This window comes from Bos taurus, chromosome X, assembly GCF_002263795.3.
Source record: "Bos taurus isolate L1 Dominette 01449 registration number 42190680 breed Hereford chromosome X, ARS-UCD2.0, whole genome shotgun sequence".
In the NCBI taxonomy this organism is placed as follows: Eukaryota; Metazoa; Chordata; class Mammalia; order Artiodactyla; family Bovidae; genus Bos; species Bos taurus.
Genome location: NC_037357.1, coordinates 114,927,973 through 114,949,649, shown reverse-complemented (window position 1 = coordinate 114,949,649; position 21,677 = coordinate 114,927,973). Strand labels below are relative to the sequence as shown.

At 35.8% G+C, this 21,677-nt stretch overlaps 1 non-coding gene across 1 annotated transcript; it reads right to left on the bottom strand.

The window, feature by feature from the left end:
• Positions 1-1,774: 1,774 nt before the first annotated feature.
• TRNAV-CAC (transfer RNA valine (anticodon CAC)) lies at positions 1,775-1,847 on the bottom strand. Its single transcript has one exon. It is a non-coding gene; the product is annotated as a tRNA-Val (tRNA).
• Between the last annotated feature and the right edge of the window lie 19,830 nt (positions 1,848-21,677).

The following is a 21,677-nucleotide window of genomic DNA, read 5'->3' as shown; positions in this document are numbered from 1 at the left end:
AGTGTTTAATGTAAGGAAATTAAAATGTGAGCTAAAACCTTTAAATAAGATACTAGTAAATGAACATCTGTCCTTATAAACATGAATTCCCATCACAGTGAAATATCTATCAAAATATTGCTGTTAATGGGTGTTCTTTTAGCTTTTTAATATAACCCTTTTTCAGCATAATAAAATGATTTAGCATATGAAAAGCCTATTTCCATGTGCTTATTTATCATTTGTGTATCTTCTTTCTGAAAAAAATGTCTTTTAGAATTCTTTGCCCATTTTTTATTTGGGTTGGCTGGAAAGAATTGTTACAATACATTCTGATTAGAAGTCCCTTACTAGAAATCTGTTTTGCAAATATTTTCTCTCAATCTTTGTGAGAATTTTGCTTTGTAATGGTGTTCATTGAAAAATACAAGGTTTTATTTTTGATGATACCCAGTTTATTTTTTTCTTTTGTTGTTCATGCTTTTTGTGTCATATGTAAGAAACCACTTTCTTGTCAAATATATTGATGATTTGCATCTGTACTTTCTAATTTTCTATAAATTTTGTAGTTTCAGCTTTTACATTTACATTTGTTTCTGGGTATCCATGGGAAATCAGTCATAGGGGATCCACCCCCCTGTGGCAGATATCAAAATCCTCTGATACTATAGTCCCTTATATAAAATGGCATGGTGTTTGCATATAACTGGCATACCTCCCTTATACTTTGTCATTTCTAGATTAGTCAAAATACCTAATACAATGTTAAGTGCTATGTGAATAGCTGTAAATACAAGGTAAACACTATGTGAATAGTTGCCAGTGTGTGGCAATTTTAAGCCTTGCCTTTTTTAACTTTTTGTAATTTTTTTGGAAATATTTTTGATCTTCAGTTGGTTTAATCCATGGATGCAGAAACTGCAGATACAGACAGTATGTCTCTGATACATTTACAGTTAACTTTGGTATGTGATATGAAGTAGGGATGCAGCTTCATTCTTTTGGTATAAATATTTAGTTGTCCTTGTGTCATTTGTTGAAAAGACTATTTTTTCCCCTCAATAAATTGTCTCTGTACCCTTGTAAAAAATTGTACATCTGGGGATCTGTGTTAGGACTCTCCGTTTCATCCCATTTACCTAAATGTTCTTATGCTAGCACCACACTCTCTTTCATTTTGTAGCTTTTCAGTAAGTTTTGAAATTGCAAAATATGAGTGCTCCAACTTTGTTCTTCCCAGGATTATTTTCACTGTTTTTGCCTTGCATTTTCACATCAGTTTTAGGCACAACTTGTTAATTTCTGTCAAGTGGAAACCTAAGATTTTAATAGGGATGACTTTGAATCTGTAGAATAAATCACAAAGCATTGTCATCTTGACAGTGTTAAGTCTTTTGATCCATTAACATGGGATATTTTTGCATTTATTTAGGTCTTTTAAAATTTTTTTCAACAAATATTTTGTAGTTTTCATTATGCAAGTCTTATACTTTCTTTGTGAAGTTTATTCCTAAGTATTCTACTGTTATGATGCTAATGTAAATGGGATTGCTTTTTAAAATTTCATTTTCAGATTGCTCATTGCAAGTATATAGAATCAAATTGGTTGTTGTATATTGATCTTGAATCCTGTACCCTTGCTGAACTTGTTTAATATTTCCAAATAGTTTTTTTTTTTTCTGTGTGTGAGGATATCTTAGGATTTTCTTTATATAGAAATCATGTCATCTACAAATGGTAGTACTTTAAAAAAAAATTAATTAATTTTTTGACCATGCAGCTTGTGGGATCTTAGTTCCCCAACCAGGAATTGAACCCAGGCCCTCAACACTGTGAGTGTGGAGTCCTAACCACTGGACCACCAGAGAATTTCCAAATAGTGATAATTTTACTTACTCCTTTCAATTTTGGATGCTTTTATTTCATTATCTTGCCTAATTTTATTGACTAGAATCATTATTACAGTGTTGAGTAGAAACAGCGAGAGTGGAAATTCTTGTCCTATTTCTGATGAAAGGGCAAGTTTCTATTTCTAGTTTTACTGTTTGCTGTGTTAACTCTGGGTTTCTTATAGATGTCCTTTATTCGGTTGAACTGGGTCCTTCTATTCCTTAATTGTCGAATGTTTTTTTATCATGAAGAGTATTGGAGTTTTTTGAAAATGTTTTTTCTTTATCAATTAAGATGGTCATGTGATTTTGGTCCTTAATGTATTAACATGTCTTATTACAGTGATTAATTTTTGGATGTGAAGCTAGTCTTAATTTCCAGGGAAATATCCCACTTGGTAGTAGTGTATAATTTTTTATATGCTGCTGGATTTTATTTCCTGTTATTTTCTTGAGGGTGTTTACATCTATATTTGTAAAGCGAGACTAACCAGTAAGGCCTTCCCTGGTAGCTCAGTGGTAAAGAATCTGCCTGCAATGCAGGAGACCCAAGTTCAATCCCTAGGTTGGGAAGATCCCCTGGAGAAGGGCATGGCAACCCACTCACATATTCTTGCCTGGAGAATCCCATGGATAGAGGATCCTTGAGGACTGTAGTCCACAGGGTTACACAGAGTTGTACATGACTGAAGTGACTAAGCAGCAGCAGCAGCAGCAGCATTAAACATTAAATTATGTTTACTGGGATTTCTTTGCCTGGTTTTGGTATTAGGGTAATCAAGTATCATAATGAGATGGGAATTATCATACTCTTTTTTGGACTATTCCATTTTTTGGAATAGTCTTTGAAGTATTAGTGTTAGTTGTTCATTAAATATATGGTAGAACTTACTGTAAAAGCAGGTGAGCCTGAGATTTTCTTTACCGAAAGCTTTTAATTACTAATGTAATGTTTTTTAATAGGTCATTAAGATATTCAATTTCTTCTTGAGTCTGTTGCAATAAATTTTGTCATACTGGAAATTTGAGCATTTCAGTTATTTTCCATTATTTTGATGTATCTTTTGTTGTTGTTTTTCAGTCACTGAGTCATGTCTGACTCTTTGCGACTCCATCGACTATAGCACGCCACGCTCCTCTGTCTTCCAGTATCTCCAGGAGTTTGCTCAAACTCATGTCCTTTGAGTCAGTGATTCTAACCATCTCATCTGCTACCCCCTTCTTTTGCCTTCAATCTTTCCCAGCATCAGGGTCTTTTCCAATTAGTCAGTTCTTCCCATTAGGTGGCCAAAGTACTGGAGTTTCAGCTTCAGCAGTAGGCCTTCCAATGATTATTCAGGATTGATTTCCTTTAAGATTGACTGGGTTCGATCTCCTTGCTGTCCAAGGGACTCTCAAGAGTCTTCTCCAATACAACAATTCAAAAGCATCAATTCTCAGCACTCAGCCTTCTTTATAGTCGAACTCTCACATCTGAGACTACTGCAAAAACCATAGCTTTGACTATTCTGACCTTTGTCAGTAGTGTGATGTATTTGCTTTTTAATACACTGTCTAGGTTTGTCATAGCTTTTCTTCCCAGGAGCAAGCATCTTTTTTAATTTCATGGCTGCAGCCCTCATCCGTCTGCAGTGATTTTGGAGCCTAAGAAAATAGTCTGTCACTGCTTCCACTTTTTCCCCTTCTATTTGCCATGAGGTGATGGGACAGGATGCCATGAACTTAGTTTTTTAATGTTGGGTGTTAAGCTAGCTTTTTCACTCTCCTCTTTCACCCTCATCAAGAGGCTCTTTAATTGTTCTTCACATTCTGCCATTAGATTGATATCATTTGCATATCTGAGGTTGTTTATATTTCTCCCAGCAATCTTGATTCCAGCTTGTGATTCTTCCACTCTCTCATGATGTACCCTGCATAGAACTTAAATAAGCAAGGTGACAGTATATAGCCTTGATGTACTCCTTTCCCAATTTTGAACCAATCCATTGTTTCATGTAAGGTTCTAACTATTATTTCTTGACTTTCATACAGGTTTCTCAAGAGGCAGGTTAGGTGGCCTTGTTTTCCCATCTCTTTAAGAATTTTCCACAGTTTGTTGTGATCCACACAGTCAAAAGTTTTTGTGTAGTCAATGAAGCAGAAGTAGATATTTTTCTGAAATTCCCTTGGTTTCTCTATGATCCAACAGATGTTGGCAATCTGTCTCTGATTCCTCTGCCTTTTCTAAACAACTTGTACATCTGGTAGTTCTCAGTTCACATACTACAGAAGCCTAGCTTGGAGGATTTTGAGGAGTATCTTCATCATAGTTGCTATTAGCATTGAAATTAGTATATTAAAACAATCTATCTTGGATTAATCTTAATTTTACTGTATATAGAACTGCTTTGATACAGCTGCTTTCTTCGCCACTCTTTGTGCTATATATATATATATATATATATATATATATATATATATATATAAATTAGTTGCTCAGTTGTGTCCAACTCTTTGCAACCCCATGGACTGTAGCCTGCCAGCCTACTCAGTCCATGGGATTCTCCAGATAAGAATGCTGGAGTGGGTTGCCATTCCCTTTTACAAGGATCTTCCCAACCCAGGGATTGAACCCAGGTCTCCTGCACTATAGGCAGACTCTTTACCATCTGAGCCATCAGATATTTACCTCTTTTATACCATATGAGCCCATCAAGTAGGTTTTATAATTACTACTTTATGTAGTTTTCTTTTAAATGAGATGGGAGAAGAAAGTATTCCAAGCAAAACAGATTTAAACTATTCATTATATTTTCTTGTGTAGTTAATTGTAACGGGACTCTAATTCTTCCTGTTCATTTGAGTGATTGTATGGTCCTTTTATTTTAGCTGAAAAGATTTATTTTAGTATTTCTTCTTGGGCAGGCCTGCTCTTTACAATTTCTTTCAGTTTTTGTTCATCTGTGACTATCTTAATATTTCTTTTATTTTTGAAGCAGTGTTTTGCTGGATATAGAAATCTTGATTGGTCTCTCTTTACTTTTAGTACCTTAATATTTTATCTTACCACCTTCTGGCCTCTGATTTCTAATGAATAGTCAGCTGTTAATCTTGTTGAAACTCCTTTGTGTTTTTCACTTGCTGTTTTCAAAATCCTCTCATTGTCCTTGAATTTTGGCAGTTTTACTGATGTGTCTAGGCATGATTATCTTTGACCTTATTATCCTTGGAATTTGTTGAAAATAATGGATATATAGATTAATGGTTTTCATCTACTTTGGAAGTTTTCAGCCATTATTTCTTCAAATATTCTACTGAGGTCTGTGCTTGGTCAGCTTATTTGCTATCTAGTGATCAGAAAGACTAAAATAATTGCCTTGAACCAGTAAGCTTCCCAACGTTTTCCTAGAAGTTCTGTGTGTATATTGAAGTATACCTTAACACTTTGGCATTTGACATCTTTGCATGGGCCTTTACTCCTGGCTTGTGCAGAAACTTAAGGTCAGTCAGAGATGAGAGGTTTTGGTTCTTCTGAGTCTCTTCTGGATGTGCACATAGTCCTGTACATACCTATGGCTCCAGAAATAGCTTTTCAAAGCTGCTGATGGTCATCTTATTCACTCCATTTTCCTTTTTGATGTTTTGGCTATATTCCTGTTTGTCCCATCTGGTTTTACCACCTCAGGAAGATGAAATATGAAACACTTGCTGGTGATTAATTTTGCAAAAAGGTAAAACATTGTGAAGATAACACTTTCCTCACTGAGCAAGTTCTAAGTCAGGTCAAATAAAGAGAAGTCCTTGAATGGGGCTTTTTATTTATTTATTTTTTTTAAATTTTATTTTATTTTTAAACTTTACATAATTGTATTAGTTTTGCCAAATATCAAAATGAATCCATCACAGGTATACATGTGCTCCCCATCCTGAACCCTCCTCCCTCCTCCCTCCCCATAGGGGCAGCAAGACAGATCAAAAGTAATTGTCCTCTTGAGATGGAGTTTTGTGAAGTGTTCGCAATCCAGCCTTCCGCCTTCATAGGCTGTGAGGCTATTGGCTTGTTTCTTCAGGGTAACACAGAACTGTGAAGAGGGGGTAGTAGTAGAGAGTTAAAATGCTACAACGCCCACTGTTCTTACTAAGACTCAGTCTTCAGATTGTTGCCGGGTTTTGGTTAATTTCCAGAGGTCTGAAAAACTTGATTTTGACAATTTTCTCCAGTTTTTGTGACAGTTTAGCTGTCACAAAGAAGTAGATTTTCAGTGGTCAGTATTGCACCATTCTGCAGATGCTTCTCGTTTGAGCATCTCTATTTTATGATTCAGTGTTTTGAAAATTTTTTCATCACTTTAGACTTAATTTAAAAAAATATCAAATTAATTAGTGCTTTCAGTTAAAAATAAAATTAGTACATTAGGATGTATTTGACATACTGTTAAAAGTCTAGGATTTAATTATTTGAAGTATTATACTTCCTGATTATTTCCTTTACTTAGTACATTTTAACATAAAGATTTAACAATTTGTCTAAATGTTCTTTTCAAAATCCTGTTCAGATAGTTGGCCATGAAAACTATTTCTAAAATTAAACATCTGTTGTCATTCAGTAAGAATGAACTAGAAATAGGAGTTCTGAAAAAAATTATTTAGTTTCTTCTGAACTTCAGAAGGGCCTAGTATAGGTCAGAAATATTTTGAAAAACAGTTTTATGACAATAAACTGTAGTGAGTTACATTTACTTAGAAGTGAAATAACCTAATTTATTTTTCTTATACTCTATTTTAGGGAACTAAAATCATTTTAAAGCCTTATAATTTTATTTTTAAATTCACAATAGCTTGCAGAATATGCCTTTAGGTCAATACTAATTCAGTGTAATTTCAAACACTTATATTCACTGTATATAAAGATGTATTTAAGTTCCTCACAATATTCATAATAGTTTCAAAATTTTAAAGATTTACCTGCATTCTGTAGAGTTCATCTAATACATTTAACTTAATAAGTGATAACAGATTGACATAAAAAGTCATTGGTATTGTCCCCTGATTCTTCTAGTACACAATCAATGAAGGAAGCACGCCCTGTTAAAAATCTCTTCATGTTGATATATGGCAAAACCAATACAATATTGTAAATTTAAAAAAGAAAAGAAAAAAAATCTCTTGATGACATTTATATAATAAAAATGGGATTAAGAAAATTTTTGTATTTGTGGGTTCAAATATTATTTTATAACTTAAAAATACATTTCTGTTACTATTAAGTTGATGTCTTCAGGAAAGTGCTGCAACTGTTTAATGTATCACTTTTTAAATTCTTGTATTGAGATGAAATTTTCTTCTTATGAATTGTGTGTCTTTAAGTATCAGTAAGTGATTTTTTTTAGTTTTACTGTGTAACTCATACCTTAATCAATAATTACATTTCTATCAGTCCATATCTTTCCCTCATGCCCCTTACAGCCAATTCCTACATATCAAATGTAACCTGTTTCTGATTTCTGTTACTATCAATTAATTTTGACTGTTATTGAGCTTCATATACGTACAGTCATTCAGTAGATAATCTCTTGTGTCTGGCTCCTTTTGGTCAATATAATGTTTTTGAAATTGATCCTTGCTGTTGTGTATGTCAGTATGCATGTATATGTATGTATGTATGTATTTATGTATGACATTTTCCTACATAAATACATAGCTATTTTGTATTCATTCTCTTGGAAGGGAAGATTTGGATTTGTTTCATGTTTCAGAGTATTATAAAGAAAGTCCTGGCTATGATTTCTCAAAAAGGTCATGAAATAGCAATAGAAAGCATACTTATAATTATGTAAAAATTTGTTAAATCTGTGTTTATATAATAAAACATACATATTTGCTATACTTCTAAAAGAATAACACTAATAATGGCAGTTAACACTTGAGTGTTAACTTGTGCTAGGTCCTTTCCTAATTATTGCACACATTGTATGTCATTTACTTCAGTGCTACAAAGTAGACAGATTATGATTATTTTCACTGCAGATTTTATAGTATAAGTAAAATACTAAGATCACACACTTTGTGAGTGGCCAAGTAGGGATTTTATTTCTACTTCTTGCATTGTCAAGCATTACCTATGCCTGCTGCTTCCTTGTAGCTAATATTTTTGAATTCTGTTATGTACAAAACACCAGTGGGATGTATTCACACACACCCCCGAACCACAGTGTGGACAGAGTCTATATACGATTAGCTGAATACACTGTGTAGAGGTCACTTCCTCCTCAGGATTATTTGAGGCAGAAGCCACAATCTGTTGAGAGGCACAAGCTAGTCAACAGATGTGAACAGTTTGACTTCAAAAGTGTTTAAAATTTATATTTGTTGCCAACATTTAAAAATCAGAATATCACTCATTAAATTCTTGATTTCTGAAATATTTCAGGATATTACGATATCTGAAAACTTTGCCCACTACCGAGGTCTGGCGCTGACCCTCAGCTACCTCTCATAGGCCAAATAGCAGGCCCAATAGCTTATTGATGGTTCCTGTAGAGAGTCATGTGAGTTTTTGAATCTTGACATAGCTTTTTGAGGAAATGGCTTTAAACTTTCCTTTGAAGGATTCCACCAACAGGCCATACCAGGCTGAGTGAAGAAATAGCACAACTCAAGGGGAAAAAAAAAGAAAAACACTTGCTAGGTGAGCTAATGGAATGGGAATGAGGTAAGAATAATATGGATTGGGCAAAGACCAAGATGGAGAGAAGGACTATGCTAGACTATGAGGTCTGGCCTCAGTATCTTGGGAAATAGAATGTTTTGATTGTTTTTTGGAAGAATGACAGCATCAGAACTTTAATTTTCTAACAGGCAGAATATAGCCTAAATTGCTACTTACAGAGAATGCCATTTAATGATGACTATTTAAGCTGAACGTATGTCTAAAATGCATCAAATTGCTATTTGTTGGTCAAAAGGAACAAAACATCAACAAGCATATGTAGTTTGACCTTAAAAGTAATCCTCATAGCACTTTACTTTAGATGAATCACTTATTTAATATATCATTTATTTCTTAAAGTTCATTTATATTTTCCGAACCAGGACAAGGAGACCAGCACAAATACATACTATAATAATTCCTCAGTGGTTTTCTTTAAGATTTATTTAAACCTTTAAAACATGTTATTTTTTGAAATGCAGATTCCCATAATACCTATTAGGATATTCATTAAATATATTGAGATGATATTTTAGTATATTAGGGTGAAACCATTTGAGTTATATAAACAAATAATATAGTTAAGTAAAAATAGCACATCTTCTTTGAATTGTTGATGCTTAAAAGACAAAATTATGTGGATGAACATACGTAAGCTTCACAGAGCTTTTCTTGTACTAGGCATTTAGCTGTCTTGCAACTGTTAATCAGCACAGGCTTTAAAACAGCTGCTATCAGATTAATTAGAGGGAATCCAGGAAATAATTCAACTGAATGTAGCATTCATGTAAGTGTGTTGAAGGCAATTAAGAGTAACTATAGTCATTACTGAGACTTCCAGGAAGTATGCCAAAGGGCTCAAAAGTCATAAAATGCCTTCCCAGTTTATATATATATATGTGTGTGTGTGTGTGTGTGTGTGTGTGTGTGTATTTGTGTGTGAGTGTATCTCACATATATTAAAAACACACTAACACACTAATACAAATTAAAAATAAATAAAATTGAAAGGATTTGCTTGAATTGTGAGATACTAACTTATATCTTTCTGTGAAGTAGCTAAGAGGAAAATAGGCCATTGGAACTGGTTTAGGAAGAAGAGGCTTTGATGATGCTGTACAGAATATTAGGATATGGTAAATTAACTATGTTTCATTTTTATATTTCTAATTTTCATAGTTGATGCAAGTCTTCAAATAAAGGAAGTTTATGTTTCCTCAATGGCACATATCTCTGACAAGGAAACTCAAGATTTTCTAATGAGAGATGTTAATACTTAAGAAATTTTACCCTTACCTTACAGCATGCCTTCAATACTTGGTTGTTATCATCACCACCACCACCATCATATTTAGCTGTTATTGTTATCATGACCCAAAGGCTGCTTGTCTGACGTCCTATCTGTTTTCACTTTGCTTATGTCTGTTGACTGATTTTCTCGTTGACAGTAGTTAACCCATGTATTAGCAATGGAAAGATAAAATAGTTTTGCCTGTGGTTTTCCTTGGAAAAAAAAAAAAAAAAGGAGACCAAGGTATAAGGAAATAGAGATGAGGGTGGGAAATGTTTTAAAGAATAGTTAATGATTCCTTCTTATTTAATAAGATGGAAGGTGAACTCAGAGAGGTTAATTTATTATGAGAATAGAAATTTGGTGTGCAATTTCATCTTACTGTGTAATCCAGTGTTTTAGGCCTGCCTTCATGTCCTCTTAAGCATAAGCTGGAAGGAGAGGATAGGTGACACTCTCCATTTTCAAAGTCCCAGCCATGTTTTCTTTAAAAGTGTCATGAAGTGGAAACAAAGGCCTACTTATAATTCTGTAAATAATTTTTTAATGTTTTTCTGAAACACTTGTCTCTGTGTTTTAAAGAAAGGAAATTTTCGTTTGAGGACAGCTGAAATGATTGACTAGAGTTCTGGGTGGCGCACAGACAGATGAGAAATATTCTTATGTCTTTATGCCCTCCCACTCATAGGTAACAAGGTTGTATGCTAAGTCACTCCAGTTGTGTCTAACTCTTTGCCACCCCTTGGGCTGTAGCCCGCCAGGCTCCCCTGTCCATGGGATTCTCCAGGCACAGATATTGGAGTTGGTTGCCATGCCCTCTTCCAGGGGATCTTTCTGACCCAGGGTTCGAACTCTTGTCTCTTGCATCTCCTGCGTTGGCAGGTGGATTCTTTTCCACTAGTTCCCTGGGGAGTCAGGGTATGCCTATTGCATCATGAGGCAGTGTTCTCTCACAGAGTGCTACTGTAGCAAAGGTAATACTCATCCCACTTTTTGAGACTCATTTTGATTACTAGTCCTTTGGTTTACCAAGCATCAGTTTCACCACAGTTTGATTCTTTTTTCCTACATCTCCAACATCCCTGCCTGCCACCCCTCTCTGCCCTCTGACATGCTGATAGCACACTCCATCTCCTTTTCTGAGGTCCCATCTCTTGCTGCTTGCAAACTCCGCTGTGCTTTTTCATTCATTTTGAATCTCCTCTTGTAAGTGAAGCATCTTAGGTGTTATTGTCTCTGTCAGAGAACCAACTGCAGATTATGTATCCTCAATATTCACGGATTCCTAGTGTTAATTCTACTTATCACCAGAAACCCAAATTCCATGAAATTATTTAGGAAGAATTAGATTTTCATTTCTACACAATGAGTTGCTGTGTGGACCTAGAGGAAAAAATATCTTAAGGATAGATACCGTATCATAGAACTGTAGTTTTCAAAACACTGGAAGAGGTCTTAGGATCCATCTAGTGTAAACCCTCAGTTCTAGACATTGAGGCCCAGAGAGCTGGCACATCTGGTAAACAATGGAGTGTATTTTTTGACCATAGGTACCAGAAATGAGGCCTTATCATTCACTATTCAGTGTATTCTCCACAGCATTACGCAGAATCTAATTCTTGGGTTATATAGTATTCGAACAACTTGAACAAGGATGAGAGATCAGATTTTGACAGCTGGAAATAATGAGAGGTGAAAAGGATGAGTATTCCCCAAAGAAGAAACAGAAAAAGCAAAGGTGCAGAGAAGAAATATGAGTGTGATCCTTTTAGGAAAGAGTATACTGTTCAGTATACAGTAGAGTTCCAATCTGGGTGAAGGACCTCAGTAAAGGAAATGAAAGGGGCCACTTTTCTGGAAAAGAATAGAAAACAATAATACCACGACCTGACAGTTCCAAACAATGCTAGTGATAAACTACTCCATGAAAAATATTTTTGTTTTGAACTCTAAATAATTGCTGTATTTGTGATCGATGTTCAATAATATACGTAAGCTTCGAATGAACACATATGTATTATTTATATGCTCAAATAAACATTGAATTCTACTCAGAGGTTTATTAGGAGAACTCCCAGTTAGACAGGTAGCACACTCAGCTATACCTGTTCATTTTGACAGTCAATTTATAGAGGTTTCGAATCATTAGCACTTGTTTCAGATGGAATGCATACTTCCAATTCCTGCATCTAAATAGTAGATTTGAAATAAACAAAATTAGCCCATTGGTTACAAATGTTAAGAAAAATGGGGGGAAGGCGCCAAGATGGCGGAGGAGTAGGATGGGGAAAACACTTTCTCCCCCACAAATTAATCAAAAGAGCATTTAAACGTCGAGTAAATTCCACAAAACAACTTCCGAATGCCGGCAGAGGACATCAGGCACCCAGAAAAGCAACCCAACTCCTCGAAAGGAGGTAGGAAAAAATATTAAAGACAATAAAAGAGACAAAAGAGGGAGGGACGGAGTTCCGTCCCGCGAAGGGAGTCTTAAAAAGAGAGAAGTTTCCAAACACCAGGAAACCTTCTCACTGCCGAATCCGTGCCGAGCTTTGGAAGCACAGAGGACAACATAACAGGGAGAAAAAAATAAACAAACCATTAAAACTCGCAGATTGCGAGCCCTACGGTAACTCCTCCAGCGGAGAAGCAGCGCAGACGCCTGCATCCGCCATTAGCAAGCGGGGGCTGGGCAGGGAGGCGCGGCGCGGGCTGCATCGCTGAGAGTAAGAATCTGGCCTGAATACCCTGAGCACTATCTGAGCGAAATAATTTGGGCTAGCAAACCAGACTGTGGGATATCTACCATGCGAAAAGCCAGCCCTAACCTAAGACACCGCCAGCCCGCGCATGGAACAAAGGACTAAACAGAGGTAGCCGGCTGCAAACCTTCCCCCTCCGGTGACAGGCAGCCAGAGCCGGAAGGGGGCAATCGCAGCCCCAGAGAGACATTATCTATAAAACTGGCTTCTTTGCTAACTAAAACTTATTGGGGGTCTGGACGGTCAACATCTGCCTGAGAAGGTGCGCCGGTTTTACACCCAGATAACCAAGTGGCGGGGAGACGATAAGTCGCAGCATTGGCGCTCGCCAAACACCTCATCACCTGAGCTGCTCGGACCTGGGAAGAGCACAAAATGCAGCCCCAACTGAGTCTGCGCCTCTGAGGACTACCTGAGTGCCTGAACCTGAGCGGCTTGGACCTGGGAGGTGCATGCAACCCAGGGCCAGCCTCGGATTGTTCCCAGCGGAACAACCTAGAGCCTGAGCAGTGTGGGCAGGGAGGCTACACGCGCCGTGAGCGGGGGCAGACCCAGTATGGCTGAGGCATTGCGAGCGCACGCCAGTGTCATTTGTTTGCAGCATCCCTCCCTCCCTCCCCACAGCGCGACTGAACAAAGAGAAGAAATACAGCTCCACCCACCAGAACACCGACACAAGCTTCCCTAACCAGGAAACCTTGACAAGCCACCTCTACATACCCACACACAGCGAGGAAACGCCACAATAAAGAGAACTCCACAAACTGCCAGAATACAGAAAGGACTCCCAAACTCAGCAATTTAAGCAAGATGAAGAGACAGAGGAATAGCCAGCAGATAAAGGAACAGGATAAATGCCCACCAAACCAAACAAAAGAGGAAGAGATAGGGAATCTACCTGATAAAGAATTCCAAATAATGATAGTGAAATTGATCCAAAATCTTGAAATTAAAATGGAATCACAGATAAATAGCCTGGAGACAAGGATTGAAAAGATGCAAGAAAGGTTTAACAAGGACCTAGAAGAAATAAAAAAGAGTCAATATATAATGAATAATGCAATAAATGAAATTAAAAACACTCTGGAGCCAACAAATAGTAGAATAACAGAGGCAGAAGATAGGATTAGTGAATTAGAAGATAGAATGGTAGAAATAAATGAATCAGAGAGGATAAAAGAAAAACGAATTAAAAGAAATGAGGACAATCTCAGAGACCTCCAGGACAATATTAAACGCTACAACATTCGAGTCATAGGGGTTCCAGAAGAAGAAGACAAAAAGAAAGACCATGAGAAAATACTTGAGGAGATAATAGTTGAAAACTTCCCTAAAATGGGGAAGGAAATAATCACCCAAGTCCAAGAAACCCAGAGAGTCCCAAACAGGATAAACCCAAGGAGAAACACCCCAAGACACATATTAATCAAATTAACAAAGATCAAACACAAAGAACAAATATTAAAAGCAGCAAGGGAAAAACAACAAATAACACACAAGGGAATTCCCATAAGGATAACAGCTGATCTTTCAATAGAAACTCTTCAAGCCAGGAGGGAATGGCAAGACATACTTAAAATGATGAAAGAAAATAACCTACAGCCCAGATTATTGTACCCAGCAAGGATCTCATTCAAGTATGAAGGAGAAATCAAAAGCTTTTCAGACAAGCAAAAGCTGAGAGAATTCTGCACCACCAAACCAGCTCTCCAACAAATACTAAAGGATATTCTCTAGACAGGAAACACAAAAATGGTGTATATACTCGAACCCAAAACAATAAAGTAAATGGCAACGGGATCATACTTATTAGTAATTACCTTAAACGTAAATGGGTTGAATGCCCCAACCAAAAGACAAAGACTGGCTGAATGGATACAAAAACAAGACCCCTACATATGTTGTCTACAAGAGACCCACCTCAAAACAGGGGACACATACAGACTGAAAGTGAAGGGCTGGAAAAAGATTTTCCATGCAAATAGGGACCAAAAGAAAGCAGGAGTCACAATACTCGTATCAGATAAATTAGACTTTAAAACAAAGGCTGTGAAAAGAGACAAAGAAGGTCACTACATAATGATCAAAGGATCAATCCAAGAAGAAGATATAACAATTATAAATATATATCCACCCAACATGGGAGCACCGCAGTATGTAAGACAAATCCTAACAAGTATGAAAGGAGAAATTAACAATAACACAATAATAGTGGGAGACTTTAATACCCCACTCACACTTATGGATAGATCAACTAAACAGAAAATTAACAAGGAAAAAAAAAAAAAACATGTATCTATAAAGCTCACTAAAGCAAAGCACAGTAAAATGAGGTATGGCAATAAAAGGCGTTAAATTTATCAAATTAAAAAAAAAAATAAAGTGCTGAAAAATTAAAAAAAAGAAAAATGAATGAGGGTTACTTCTTTCTTACTGTATTTTATGTGACTACTTGTAGTTTTTATATTTACTTAAAGTTTAAAAGGTCTTCCCTGTATCTCAAATGGTAAAGAATCTGCCTGCAAAGCAGGAGACCCAGGTTCGATCCCTGGGTCTGGAAGGTACTCTGGAGAAAGGAATGGCAATCCACTCCAGTATTCTTGCCTGGAGAATCCCATGGACACAGGAGCCTGGGGGGCTACAGTCTGTGGGATCGCAAAGAGTCGGACACGACTGAGTGACTAACACTACTACTAAAGTTTTAAACAGCAAAAGAGATTACAAACTAAGTATCAGTTCAGTTCAGTTCAGTTGCTCAGTCGTGTCCGACTCTTTGTGACCCCATGAATTGCAGCACACTAGGCCTCCCTGTCCATCACCAACTCCCGGAGTTCACTCAAACGCACGTCCATCGAGTCGGTGATGCCATCCAGCCATCTCATCCTCTGTCGTCCCCTTCTCCTCCTGCCCCCAGTCCCTCCCAGCATCAGAGTCTTTTCCAGTGAGTCAACTCTTCACGTGAGGTGGCCAAAGTACTGGGGTTTCAGCTTTAGCATCACTCCTTCCAAAGAACACTCAGGACTGATCTCCTTTAGAATGGACTGGTTGGATACAAACTAAGTATACATTTTGGTAAATGCACATTTTAGGTCATGAATGAAATATTTTATTGACTTTCAATAGTATTTCTAAAATTTAATCTTCTTATATGTTAACACAAATGCTAGACAGCACTAGGCAGAATCTAAGTGAAAAATGCTAAGTAAAATAAATATACCCATATATTTTATCTTTAGAGTATTATATACTATCTTAATTTAAAAATTAATGACATGCATTTTATTTGTATTAAGATGGACTTAAAATATTACTATGAAGTGTTATCCAAGATAGTGAAGCAAATTGTAAATTATCAGGCACAATAATGAAATAATATTCTAGGACAATAGCTGTTTTTAATTATAGATAATTCCAAATTCTGTATAAACTTTTTTAATGAACAGCTAGTGTTTAAGATACTGAGCAAGTCCATGTTGACAGTGAGAGCTCAAGCCACATTTAAATGTCAAGTTGAGACGGGACTGCTATGTAATGATGATGACAAATAGCTGGCAAATATTGTGTTAGTATATATTTATTTATAATTACTCTATGGGAAATATTTTATTTTTATGTTGCATACTTCAGTGACTTGTCTACAGAAGGAAATTCATGTTGAAGATGTTTCCCTTGGAGACAGCTTGAGGAAATTAACTTTTTGGGAAAATATGAAGAAGAAATTATGACATCGTTTACACTTTCATTGAGTAAATATGTGAAAAGACCCACCAAGTAAAAGGGCATTTTAGAAAATATAGTAGAGTTTAAAATTGAAATATGTGCTCAATGAAGTTGCTTTGAGAGAAGAGAAAAAAATAGCACAAATTAAAAAGTGTTACATCCTTTATACCAAAATGGTATTGGGTATTGAAGCTCTGATTATGTATTACCTGAAAATGACTTATGGTTATAGAATTCTAAACTAATAGAAAATCTGAAAGTAACCTTATAGAGTAGTAAATTTCACAAAGCAAATTTTTAAACTTATTATATTGAAATAATGCTGTAACTACACAAGTTGCCAAAAATACTGTGATTTCCCCCATGTACTTTACTTACTTACCTCTGATGATAACGTTTTACATAATTGTCATATGTTGTCAAGCCCAGGAAATTGACATTGAAACAATACATTAATTTGATATAGGCCATATTCATATTTTACCAGTAAATACGTTTTTTTTCAACACTAAAACTTTTAAAGGATTAAAAAATATATCCCGTTTAGAGATTTTATTTTTATGTGTGGGGAAACACACTTACAATGAATTTAATCTGCTTTATTATAAAGAAATGCTTGTTTATTAATTCTCTAAATATTAGATGCTATATTATTGGACTTTATCTCTTTTTTCCATTTTGTAGCATACAGTTGTTTTAGTCCCAGTGGTGACTCCATTGGGAAGCTAGAATGAGACAGATACAGTAGTAACAGGAGCTGTTGAGAAACCTTAGGTTATGTGACCCAAATCAGCTTCTTAATGGCAACAGGCAGAGAATCAAATTTGCAGTGGAGGTGTGTTTTATATGTATTCTTGTGCAGTAGTTCTGTTTATGAACAAATTTCCTCCAGTATATAGTATTACATATATTGACTATTAAATCTTGAATGTGAGAAGATGATTTCAGAGGAAAATAATTTTCAATATAATATGAAAAAAATATTGTAAATGTTTGTCAAAATGTGATGTTTGCATATTCTAATACCTAAGCTTGAAGAGAAGCTATAAATCTTTTGAAAATGTCTTTTCCAATTTTTATTGTAGCAAAGTATGCAATACTTAATATTCCAATAGTCTACCGGTAGATACATTTATACTTATTATGTTCACTACAAACTCTTTTATGAGTGGGAGATTGAGGACTTCTTGCAAGTACTATACCAAAATGCATAACTTAATAGGACAGTTGACAGAAGAAAAAAATCCAACTCATAGACTAAACTGATCACCAAGAATTATGTATTACAGATTTAAAGTTAGGAAGTACACAGAAACATTTTAGAGATGATAGCAAAAGCTTTTTAGTGTAAAAATAAAGTTAGTAGAAGAAAAACAAGGCAAAACAATAGATATTGTTATCTTTATAGAGTATTACTAAGAATATTCTGCCTAAAATAAACAGACAGAAGCCTTATGCTCACAATCTTCTCTATTTATAGTGTAAATTAAAAAGGAAAAAATGACAATTAAATTGACGGTCATCATCTAAACCATGTTTATCCACTTTTTGGTATACATCATATTTGCTTGGGGAGTGTTTTTTGGAAAATATCTAATAAAATCTGGCAAGTTTTAGTCTGAAACATATCAGATAAAGAACATTTTTTTCTAGGACAGGGAAAAGGCCAAGTGTGGTATTGGTTTCTGTGTAGTTTGCTTATAGATTACCTATGAATTAAAAGCATTGCTAAATATTTGTATTTATTTGACTTTAGCCACTTTGAATTTTGACTACATATTTTAGTAGAGATGATTATAAATATGGAAATAAAATACATAGTAAGGTCAATTTTCATTCCAATCCCAAAGAAGGAAAATACCAAAGAATGTTCAAACTACCATACAGTTGCACTCATTTCACATGCTAGCAAGGTTATACTCAAAATCCTTCAAGCTAGGTTTCAACAGTATGTGAATTGAGAACCTAACAGATGTACAGGCTGGATTTAGGAAAGGCAAAGTAAACAGAGGTCAAATTGCTAACATCCATTGGTTCATAGAGAAAGCAAGAGAATTCCAGAAAAACATATACTTCTGCTTCATTGACTGTGCTAAAGCCTTTGACTGTGTGGATCACAACAAATTGGAAAATTCTTAAGGAGACAGGAATACCAGTCCATCTTACCTGCCTACTGAGAAACCTGTATGCAGGTGAAGAAGCAACAGTTAAAACCAGACATGGAACAACAGAATGGTTCAAAATTGGGAAAGGAGTACATCAAGGCTGTATATTGTCACTCGGCTTATTTAACTTCTGTGCAGAGTACATCATGCAAAATGCCACACTGGATGAATCACAAGTTGGAATCAAGATTGCCTGGAGAAATATCAGCAGTGTCAGATATGCAGATGATACCACTCTAGTGGCAAAAAGCAAAAAGGAACTAAAGAGCCTCTTGAGGAACATGAAAGAGGAGAGTGAAAAAGCTGGCTTAAAACTCAACATTCCTAAAAATGAAGATCATGCAATCTGGTCCCATCACTTCATGCAAATAGATGGGGTAACAGTGGAAACAGTGACAGACTTTATTTTCTTGGACTCCAAAATCATTGCAGATGGTAACTGCAGCCATGAAATTAAGACACTTGTTCTTTGGAAGAAAAACTATGACAAACCTAGATAGCACATTAAAAAGCAGAGATGTCATTTTGCTGACAAACGTCTATTTAGTCAAAGGTACAGTTTTCCAGTAGTTGTGTATAGATGTGAGAGTTGGATGATAATGAAGGCTGAGTACTTTTGAACTGTAGGGCTGGAGAAGACTCTTGGAAGTCCCTTGGACAGCAAGATCAAATCAGTCCTTCCTAAAGGAAATCAACCCTGAATATTCATTGGAAGGATTAATGATGAAGTTGAAGCTCCAATACTTTGGCCACCTGATGTGAAGAGCTGACTCATTGGAAAATACCCTGATGCTGGGAAAGATTGAGGGCAGGAGGAGAAGGGGGTGAGAGAGGTTGAGATGGTTGGATGGCATCACTGACTTGATGGACATGAGTTTGATAATACTTTGGGAGATGGTGAAGGACAGGGAAGCCTAGTGTGCTGCAGTCCAGGGAGTTGCAAAGAGTCGAACACGACTTAGTGAATGAACAACAACAACAACAACGATGGTATAGTAATCTGATAACTAAATTTTAAGTTCTAAACGTATCAATGAGCTGCAGTGGCTGTAGGAGACAAAAGTGGACAATCTGGGAAGAAATATAATGATCCCATTTCTCAAACACTTCTCAGCTGATGGTAGTCCCTTAATGGCTTACTTCATCTTGCCACTGCTCCCATGATACTTATCAATAATTAGAAATATTTTAAAGCTTTTTAAGCCATAATTTGGAATAATTTGAAATTTTGTATACTTTACTATTTTTGCACTTCAAGGATAAATATGTTACATTTTTGAGGGGCCTGGCAAATGTGGAGCATAGAACTGAAGTCATCAGAGCTGTTGGATATGTTATGGTGTGAATGTGAAAAATAGTTTTAAGAGTTCTGTAAAAATTCTTTTTATTACCTTTTATAATGAGCTGTCTGACATGCTTTAAAAATGTGGTACAGGGGAAAAAGTATAGTCATTACAGTGGGTAGTTGTGTGCTGTAGTTAGTCTCTGCTACGTATTAACTATGACCTTGGGCAAATTACTGAACTGTTGAACTTCTGTGGTTTCTATGAGAAAAGAAAATGCACCCCCCAAACAGTCTAATGCATGGCAGATAATCAGGTAATATTCCATTCTCTTGTCTCATAATTATCATGTTTCTTTTAATCCATACAATTGAACTTTTCTTGTGAACACATGCAATATTTTTTGAGAGAATGAAATCGTGAATTAAATTTAATGCATTATAAAGTTTATGTCTTTCACTCATGTAGTAAAACCTTAGAAGTATGAAATGACAGAAAATGTGTTAAGTCCAACCATTTGGTGATAATGAGAATTAATGGGCTAAAGTTCAAGGCAAATTAGATAATTTTGTTCTACTGAACTTTTAAAATAGGGCTCTTTTTCTTTTTGCTTCATATAGTATAAGTGTGATTCTGTAAAGATTCTGTTGTGATCTTAATGACCTCTCAAGGCTGGTTCTGAATCACAGTCAGGAAAGGTTGAAATGATAAAGATGTGGGTTACAAAAAAGGCAAATGGTAATCCAGTCCACTATTCCTGCCTGGGAAATCCCATGGCAGAAAAGCATGGCGGGTATACTTCATGGAGTCACAAAGATTCAGACCCAACTTAGTGCCTAAACAATTAGAAGAAGAAAGATAAGCAAGTTATAGTGCTTTTCATTTACCTTTTTTTTTTTTTTTCAGTTTGAATAATTCTAAGGCGTATGTTTATGGATAAAATTAAAATTTCCACGTTTCCCTGTCAAACTTCAAGGGTCTGGGTCTGGAGATCATGTTCTTATGTAATTAGTGAACTGAAAGTAAAAGATAGGTGAATCTATAAAAAAGTGCTGTAAATGGTTCAAGTACCATCCATTAAAGCATGCGGCTGCTCTGTGTGTTAGCTGTCAAGTTTATAGCTTGCATAAGTATGAACAGTTTGTTATGTTTCTATTGTTATTTCTACTGGGAAATTGTTATTTCCCGATTTCCTTGTCACTAGTTTTGTTGTTTAGTGAATCATTTATTGTGGATATTTTTATAACTTGAACCTTTGGATTTTCTAAAAAACAATGACATTACTTCAAATCCGTATGTATCTTTGGAATTTAAAAAGCATGTTACATAAATTGAGTATTAATTGTGGGAATTGCTACAGATTCAAATTTTACTTAGTTAATTTTTTTTGTTCCATACCTTTACCTTATGAAAAAAACTAAACTTTGATTGTTGGAAAGAATAAAGGGATTAGAACATGAAAATAAAGGGTGTTCAGAGAATGAGTTGGTAAGGCATACCTTATTTGAGTTTCAGATGCTTGCTCAGGAGGATGAAATTTTCATAAGGCAGTATGTACTGGGAGTTTGCCACTTGAAAATCAGCGGTTTGATTTCTCCACTGGATTGTTGCAGTAGCCTCTTAGCTGGTCTCCAGGCTCCACTGTTAATCTCCTGCCTACCCCTGTGACCCTGTCTCTTAACAGGTTCCTTCTTAGTCCAGCCTTAGTAAAACCCCATCATCTGCACCCATTTGTGATGTCTTTGTGTTTTCTCGCTTCAAGAGGTAAATTTTACTTCCTACCTTTTAAGTTGAAGCCTGGTTTGTCATTTGCTTGGAGCAGCAGGCTATGGTAAATTTGACAGTGCCTTTTCTAAATGGCAACCCACTCCAGTACTCTTGCCTAGAAAATCCCATGGAC